The 9780-nt window shown below is 43.4% G+C and overlaps 1 non-coding gene across 1 annotated transcript; it reads right to left on the minus strand.

Annotated features, from left to right (window-relative positions):
• Nucleotides 1–8170: 8170 nt before the first annotated feature.
• Nucleotides 8171–8242, minus strand: TRNAD-GUC (transfer RNA aspartic acid (anticodon GUC)). Its single transcript has one exon. It is a non-coding gene; the product is annotated as a tRNA-Asp (tRNA).
• Between the last annotated feature and the right edge of the window lie 1538 nt (nucleotides 8243–9780).

Raw genomic sequence — 9780 nt, forward strand, 5'->3', positions numbered from 1 at the left:
ATGGCTTGAGGCCATGAAATCTGAGATGGGATCCATGTATGAGAACAAAGTGTGGACTTTGGTTGACTTGCCCGATGATCGGCAAGCCACTGAGAATAAATGGATCTTCAAGAAGAAGACTGACGCTAACGGTAATGTTACTGTCTATAAAGCTCGACTTGTTGCGAAAGGTTTTCGACAAGTTCAAGGGATTGACTACGATGAGACTTTCTCACCCGTAGCGATGCTTAAGTCTGTCCGAATCATGTTAGCAATTACCGCATTTTATGATTATGAAATTTGGCAAATGGATGTCAAAACTGCATTCCTGAATGGATTTCTGGAAGAAGAGTTGTATATGATGCAACCGGAAGGTTTTGTCGATCCAAAAGGAACTAACAAAGTGTGCAAGCTCCAGCGATCCATTAATGGACTGGTGCAAGCCTCTCGGAGTTGGAATAAACGCTTTGATAGTGTGATCAAAGCATTTGGTTTTATACAGACTTTTGGAGAAGCCTGTATTTACAAGAAAGTGAGTGGGAGCTCCGTAGCATTTCTGATATTATATGTGGATGACATATTACTGATTGGAAATGATATAGAATTTCTGGATAGCATAAAGGGATACTTGAATAAGAGTTTTTCAATGAAGGACCTCGGTGAAGCTGCTTATATATTGGGCATCAAAATCTATAGAGATAGATCAAGACGCTTAATTAGACTTTCACAAAGCACATACCTTGACAAAGTTTTGAAGAAGTTCAAAATGGATCAAGCAAAGAAAGGGTTCTTGCCTGTGTTACAAGGTGTGAAGTTGAGTAAGACTCAATGCCCGACCACTGCAGAAGATAGAGAGAAGATGAAAGATGTTCCCTATGCTTTAGCCATAGGCTCTATCATGTATGCAATGTTGTGTACACCTGATGTGTGCCTTGCTATAAGTTTAGCAGGGAGGTACCAAAGTAATCCAGGAGTGGATCACTGGACAGCGGTCAAGAACATCCTGAAATACCTGAAAAGGACTAAGGATATGTTTCTCGTTTATGGAGGTGACAAAGAGCTAGTCGTAAATGGTTACGTCGATGCAAGCTTTGACACTGATCCGGACGATTCTAAATCGCAAACCGGATACGTGTTTACATTAAACGGTGGAGCTGTCAGTTGGTGCAGTTCTAAACAAAGCGTTGTGGCGGGATCTACGTGTGAAGCGGAGTACATAGCTACTTCGGAAGCAGCAAATGAAGGAGTCTGGATGAAGGAGTTCATATCCGATCTAGGTGTCATACCTAGTGCATCGGGTCCAATGAAAATCTTTTGTGACAATACTGGTGCAATTGCCTTGGCAAAGGAATCCAGATTTCACAAGAGAACCAAGCACATCAAGAGACGCTTCAATTCCATCCGGGATCTAGTCCAGGTGGGAGACATAGAAATTTGCTAGATACATACGGATCTGAATGTTGCAGACCCGTTGACTAAGCCTCTTCCACGAGCAAAACATGATCAACACCAAGTCTCCATGGGTGTTAGAATCATTACTGTGTAATCTAGATTATTGACTCTAGTGCAAGTGGGAGACTGAAGGAAATATGCCCTAGAGGCAATAATAAAGTTATTATTTATTTCCTTAAATCATGATAAATGTTTATTATTCATGCTAGAATTGTATTAACCAGAAACATATACTTGTGTGAATACATAAACAAACAGAGTGTCACTAGTATGCCTCTACTTGACTAGCTCGTTGATCAAAGATGGTTATGTTTCCTAGCCATTGACATGACTTGTCATTTGATCAACGGGATCATATCATTAGAAAAATGATGTGATTAACTTGACCCATTCCGTTAGCTTAGCACACGATCGTTTAGTATTCTGCTATTGCTTTCTTCATGGCTTATACATGTTCCTATGACTATGAGATTATGCAACTCCCGTTTATCGGAGGAACACTTTGTGTGCTACCAAACATCACAACATAACTGGGTGATTATAAAGGTGCTCTACAGGTGTCTCCAAAGGTACTTGTTGGGTTGGAGTATTTCGAGATTAGGAATTGTCACTCCGATTGTCGGAGAGGTATCTCTGGGCCCACTCAGTAATGCACATCACTTAAGCCTTGCAAGCATTGCAACTAATGAGTTAGTTGCGGGATGATGTATTACGGAACGAGTAAAGAGACTTTCCGGTAACAAGATTGAACTAGGTATTGAGATACCGACGATCGAATCTCGGGCAAGTAACATACCGATGACAAAGGGAACAACGTATGTTGTTATGCGGTTTGACCGATAAAGATCTTCGTAGAATATGTGGGAACCAATATGAGCATCCAGGTTCCGCTACTGGTTATTGGCAGGAGACGTGTCTCGGTCATGTCTACATAGTTCTCGAGCCAATAGGGTCCGCACGCTTAAAGTTTCGATGACAGTTATATTATGAGTTTATATGTTTTGATGTACCGAAGGTAGTTCGGAGTCCCGGATGTGATCACGGACATGACGAGGAGTCTCGAAATGGTCGAGACATGAAGATTGATATATTGGATGACTATATTCGGACACCGGAATGGTTCCGGGGGTTATCGGATATATACCGGAGTACCGGGGGTTACCGGAACCCCCCGGGGGTCTAATGGGCCTACATGGGCCTTAGTGGAGAAGAGGAGGGGCGGCCAGGGCAGGCCGCGCGCCTCCTCCCCCTCTAGTCCGAATTGGACAAGGAGGGGGGCGGCGCCCCCCTTTCCTTCCTCTCTCCCTCCTCCTTCCCCCTTTCTCCTAATCCAACAAGGAAGGGAGGGAGTCCTACTCCTGGTGGGAGTAGGACTCCTCCTGGCGCGCCTCCTCCTGGCCAGCCGCCTCTCCCCCTTGCTCCTTTATATACGGGGGCATGGGGCACCCCATAGACACAACAATTGATCATTGATCTTTTAGCCGTGTGCGGTGCCCCCCTCCACCATAGTCCACCTCGATAATATCGTAGCGATGCTTAGGCGAAGCCCTGCGTCGGTAGAACATCATCATCGTCACCACGCCGTCGTGCTGACGAAACTCTCCCTCAACACTCAGCTGGATCGGAGTTCGAGGGACGTCATCGAGCTGAACATGTGCTGAAATCGGAGGTGCCGTGCGTTCGGTACTTGATCGGTCGGATCGTGAAGACGTACGACTACATCAACCGTGTTGTGCTAACGCTTCCGCTTTCGGTCTACGAGGGTACGTGGACACACTCTACCATCTCGTTGCTATGCATCACCATGATCTTGCGTGTGCGTAGGAATTTTTTTGAAATTACTACGTTCCCCATCAAGACATGGTTGCTTGTTGATATGCTTGAGTATTTAAATTATCATGTCAAAACTAGACTATTGCTTTGAATCACATAAAAGTCCAAATGTCCATGCTATAAAGAAAAAATTATGATATGACATGATAGGCAGCATTCCACATCAAAAATTCTGTTTTTATCAATTACCTACTCGAGGACGAGTAGTAGTTAAGCTTGGGGATGCTGATACATCTCCAACGTATCTATAATTTTTGATTGTTCGATGCTGTTATGTTATCAATCTTGGATGTTTTATAATCATTTTATAGTCATTTTATATCATTTTTTGGTACTAACCTATTGACATAGTGCCAGGTGCCAGTTACTGTTTTCTGCATGTTTTTTACGTCTCATGAAATCAATACCAAACGGAGTCCAAATGCAACGAAACTTCACGGAGAATTATTTTGGAACAGAAGACACCTAATGGGCCCTGGCTACGCCTGGGGGTGCTCTGAGGAGAGCACAACCACCAGGGCGCTCCAGGAGGCCCAGGCGCGCCCTGGTGGGTTGTGCCCACCTCGGGTGCCCCCCGGACCGCCTCTTTGCTCTATAAATACCCCAATATTCCCAAAACCCTAGAGGAGTCGACGAAATATTGATCCAGTCGCCGCATAATCCAGAACCACCAGATCCAATCTAGACACCATCTTGGATGGGGTTCACCACCTCCATTGGTGGCTCTCCGATGATGCGTGAGTAGTTCTTTGTAGACCTTCGGGTCTGTAGTTAGTAGCTAGATGGCTTCCTCTCTCTCGCTGAATTCTCAATACAATGGTCTCTTGGAGATCCATATGAAGTAACTCTTTTTGCGGCGTGTTTGTTGGGATCTGATGAACTTTGAGTTTATGATCAGTTATATCTTTTTATATCCATGAAAGTATTTGAGTTTCTTTGATCTCTTTTATGCATGATCTCTTATAGCCTCATATTTCTTCTCCGATATTTGGGTTTTGTTTGGCCAATTTGATCTATTTATCTTGCAATGGGAAGAGGTGCTTTGTAGTGGGTTCGATCTTACGGTGCTTGATCCCAGTGACAGAAGGGGAACCGACACGTATGTATCGTTGCTACTAAGGATAAAACGATGGGGTCTATCTCTACATAGATAGATCTTGTCTAAATCATGTCATCGTTCTTATTGCATTACTCCGTTCTTCCATGAACTTAATACACTAGATGCATGCTGGATAGCGGTCGATGTGTGGAGTAATAGTAGTAGATGCAGGCAGCAGTCGGTCTACTAATCTTGGACGTGATGCCTGTATAATGATCATTGCCTGGATATCGTCATGATTATTTGAAGTTCTATCAATTGCCCAACAGTAATTTGTTCACCCACCAGTTGCTATTTTTCTCGAGAGAAGCCACTGGTGAAACCTACTGCCCCCGGGTCTCTTTCTCTTATATTGCCTTTGCGATCTACTTTTCCTTTGCATTTATTTTCAGATCTATTAAACCCAAAATACAAAAATATCTTGCTGCGTTTTATTCTTATTTATTTTATTTGGCGTTCGATCTATCAATCTACTACAATTTATCTCACATCCTTTTGCCAATTTCTGGCGCCGTTACCCGAAAGGGATTGACAACCCCTTTAACACGTCGGGTTACGAGGATTTGTTATCCATGTGCAGGGGTTGTTTACGTGGTGTTGCTTGGTTCTCCTACTAGTTCGATAACCTTGGTTTCATCACTGAGGGAAATACCTACCGTCGCTGTGCTACATCATCCCTTCCTCTTTGGGGAAATACCGATGTAGTCCTAGCCGACATCAGAGGGCTGCCGGAGGAGGAGGGAGGAGGGTCACGGCTGCAGGAGGGAGGAGGACGCGGCCGAGGAGGAGGAAGGAGGGCGCGGTGGGAGGAGGAGGGAGGAGGGCGGTGGGAGGAGTGTCACCGCATACCAAGGAAGGAGCAGCGAACGGTGGCACCGGGGGAGGGCCGAACATTGGCGGCTGCGGACGACAGGGTGCATGGGAGAGTGAGAGTGGGGGTGGGGGAGAGTGAGGGGCAGACGGGGCGGAGAAGATAAACTACTTAGCAGTAGCACGTGTTAGGAGAAAGCGCTACTTTTAAACTACCTAGCTGTAGCGTGTTTCAAAGGAAAGCGCTACTACTATACTTAGCCTGGTGGCAACGGTGGGGCAATATTAGTAGTAGCGACGTTTCCCGCAGACGCGCTACTGCTATGTGTATAGCAGTAGCTTGTTCTTCTGACATGCGCTACTGCTAAGTAGCAGTAGCGCCGCATTTTATCCAGCGCTACCGCTAATGTTCTGTGTATAAGATTTTCCCTAGTAGTGCATATTGCATCCACAATAATTTCCAGAAACTACAAAAAATAATTTGCTTAGCAAACCAAATTCAAAACAACAGCAGAAAATAGAAAACAAAAACAAAAATGAAAAAACCAGGTAAGAGAGAAAGCTAGGGTGAACATCAACATGAACATTATCATTATCATTATTACTAGGTTCATGTTCATCACCAGATTGTGTCTCAGCATCAGAAATAGAAATATCATTTGGATTCTCAGGTGTGCCTACAACATGTTCACTAGAAGCATGCAAAGTCCTATCATCTTTCCTTTTCCTTTTAAAGGACTAGGTGCATCAGTATTAATTCTCTGAGAATCTTATTCAATTCTCTTGGGATGACCCTCAGGATACAAAGTTTCCTGAGTCATTTTACCACCTCACTCTAACAGCATGACCGTTGTTCTTACTATTCACTTCATTAAGCAAATCATTTTGTGCCTTGAGAACTTGTTCTACTTGAGTTTTTACCATGAAAGCATGTTTACTGATATTCTTGAGATCATTAACAGTTCTACACATATAGTCACCCAAGCAGTCAAGCATATAAGCATTATGTTTCAATTATCTACTAACATATGCATTGAAGTTTTCTTGTTTAACAATAAAGTTATCAAATTCATCAAAGCATTGACTAGCAGACTTATTATAATGGATATCACCTTCATCAAATCTATAAAGAGAATTTACCTCTACTACATGTGTCGGAGTATTAAGACCATGTATTTCTTCAATAGGTGGTAAATTCTTAACGTCTTCAGCTTTAATACCTTTTTATTTCATAGATTTCTTTGCCTCTTGCATATATCTTCAGGACTGAGAAATATAATACCTCTTTTCTTTGGAGTTGGCTTAGGAGGTGGTTCGGAAAGAGTCCAATCATTATCATTACTGATAAGCACATTATATATATATAATTTCGGCATACAAATATATCATTTGTTGTGATCTGACCATTAATTCTTGTTGTGAACTGTTGCATATTCGCATGAAAATCATATAAAAGGATTGTTGACTAGTCATTTGTTTATTTTGCAGAAAAGTGCGACAAGGCACAAAACTCTTCTTAAAAGGATCAAGTGATGGAGTCAAGGACCTGAGCGAGAAGAAAAGAAGCAATCAGAGGGCCCAAGCTATAGATGGCAGGATCAACTTGGGAAGAAAGAAGAGAAGTAGGAGGGCCAAACCGCAAAGTGGCAGATCAGATCATGGGGGATCAAAATCGCTAGCGCAGCCTCGATCCCCTTTTGGGCCTGGCACATCTCTCTCTCTCTCCCTCACCCCTCCTTCTCCACCTCCGGCCGACGCCGCGGCCAGGCCGGCGTGGCGGCGCACCACCCAACCATCAGCGCCACCAGCTCCACCACTCCACCACAACCAGCATCGCCATCCTTCTCCGCCACCCATCCATTCATCCGCACCACATCCACCTCACGCAACCCACCAGACAGAGGGCCGGCGGTGTCTGATCCATCGTGCGCCCGATGCCAGTGCCTCCTTCTTCAACCTGCTGCTGCTCGCCCTCAACTCTCTCTGCTGCTTCTTTCTCCCCACGCCTCACTTGCTGCTGCTCTTCTCCAACCTGCTGCTTCTTCTTCCTCACCTCTGCTGCTGTTGTCCCTGCTCTTCTTGCGCTCATGCTGTTGCTCCTCTGAACCCCTCATGTTGCTGCTCCTCTGAACCCCTCCTACTGCTGCTACCTCTGCTTCTTCTCTTCCTACTGCTGCTTCTCCCTTCTCCAACCTCCTCCTGCTGCCTCCTTCTTCTCTTGCTCCGCTGCTCCTCCTAATCTTCTCTGAACCAGAAAACTGCTGCTGCTCTTCTCCAACTTGCTGCTGCTGCTTCTCTCTCTCTCTCCGATCTCAAATTTCTGTAATATTGAGTAGTTTATTGTTCAGTACTTTGGAATATTCAGAATTGAGATGTTTAGTGCATGTATTATTCAGATTTGATAAGAGCTTGCAACCTGGCAATTGTTCAGTTTCGTACTTGTGAAATATAGTGCATTTTATTATGCGCTCTGACTAGTTAATGTCTAGTTGTTTGGATAATATTTGGTATGTTAGATTTGATGTGTGAATTACCGGTCTGCTAGCATATATGTGTGTTCACCTTGTGTACTAGTCCCCTGTACTAGTTAACTTCCAGTACTAGTTAACTTTGTGTGTGTTTAATTTTCAGTCTCTGTGATAGCTTTGTCTCTGTGACAAATATGTTTGTAATGTGACCCATTTCCATTCTGCTTTATGTGTTCATGTCCTGTTGTTCCCTTTGTGTTACTCTTTTAGTTGCTCATGCAAATAAAAAATAGTACCAAAAAGACAGAGAGTAATATCTGAATCTCCCTTTGCTTCTTTTCGTTTACTTTGTCGCCGATTTTCCGAATCGATCTTAGATACTTTAGGTTTATTTTCCTAGTAATCGTCACTTAAATTGTCTAGCCTAGCTTCAGCCGAGCATCATTGCTGATCGTCTAGTCCCTGTGGAGAACACGACACTCGCAGTTCGGGCGAAATATCCCGCTGTACTTTCAATTGATCATTTTGGCGCCGTTGCCGGGGATCGAACCCGGGTCACCCGCGTGACAGGCGGGAATACTTACCACTATACTACAACGACAGCAAGGAAGTGAATAACAATTATGCACCGGGTAATAAGTTTTTTTTAATTATAATTACTGTCCAAGCTACCAGATTTCACATGCCACCGATCCAGGGAACATGACATGCTACTGTAGGTAGTCAAACTTATTATTATTCATTATAAGATATAATTAAAAAAAATTCATTTTTCAAATGAACAAAAACAAGAATCATCACTCATCCATGTCTAGTTCACATGCTACCGATCCAGAGAACATAGCATGCTAATCCATAGTGGTAAGTGATTGCTCTGAATGGGAACACATTAGGCACAAACTCAGCATCTGACACTTAATGATCTAGGTGTATCGAGGTAAAAGCAGAAAATGATTAAGTTTTCTAGTGTACTAGGGATTTGAGCACTCAAAACTAATAGCTTTCACTAATTTCAGCAAAGCAAGCAATATGTAGATAACTAGTTTACATGGCATTCAACAATCAGTTCACATATTCACATCAAGCTCAATATGCCAAAGGTGAGATTTAGTGTGGCAACATTTAAGAAATGGCTCAAGCTACCCATATCAAATTATTTCAGCATGTATCGATGGATGATGATTTTAGTAGGGGTCATGAAACAGCTTACCGGGCTCTTCAAATGATGTAGCACTCGCTCGATCACCTCACCAACTGCAGCTCCTCTCCTTTTGCTTCTCTATCCTCATGTCTGCTCCATCTTCTCCCTTCCTCACGTGTGTGCCCATTGCTTCTCCTCATCTCCATGCTCAGGATCCACCGGGGTCCCAAGGAATGTCACCTCGATCCTGGTCAGCATATAGTGATTCGTGCACAAGCAAGAACCTGAAAGAGCACTCAAGGAATGAGACAATGCAAGTGGTAGGGATAATACCCTCCAAGTCATCAATCGAATATCCAATTACATAAGCATAGCTATAAAGCACATGTTTAGGATGGTAGAAATTAGCAAGGTCAACACTAACATGAGGATGATATTTATCATTAAGCTCAAGACTAGCATGGGAATGATATGTTTCATTAAGCATAGGACTAGCACGAGGAAAGTAATTGTGATCATCAGGAATGAGAGCAATGCCACCAACAGTGTATGTATCATCATATCCAAGCTAATGAGTTTTCAAATCAATCTTAAGTGATGGCATCATGTAATGCAAGGTAGAAGCAAATAAATCATAAGGACTCATGTCATCAAGAGGATTAGATAAACTTGCTACATCACGCTCTTGTGTGACAATAGGCAAATGAATTTCTGGTTCTTCAAGTTCATCTACAGCAGCTTCTTTTACTTCTTCGGGAGAGATAGACATTGGATCTTCAACTTCTTCATTTGGATATTCAAGCTCTGGATCATCTTGTGCCTTGGCTTCGAGAATTTCTTCTTGGATCTGAAGTATCTTTTCCTCTGGACTCTCGCTATCTTGCTCAGCTGAATGTGAAGGTGTTGGAACCTCACACACCTCAAGGGATATCCCGGCAAAACTCAGCTCAAGGAGGGAAGAGATAGTACTGACAGCGTTGATGATCTTCTCAATCTTC

This window comes from Aegilops tauschii, chromosome 1, assembly GCF_002575655.3.
Source record: "Aegilops tauschii subsp. strangulata cultivar AL8/78 chromosome 1, Aet v6.0, whole genome shotgun sequence".
NCBI lineage: Eukaryota > Viridiplantae > Streptophyta > Magnoliopsida > Poales > Poaceae > Aegilops > Aegilops tauschii.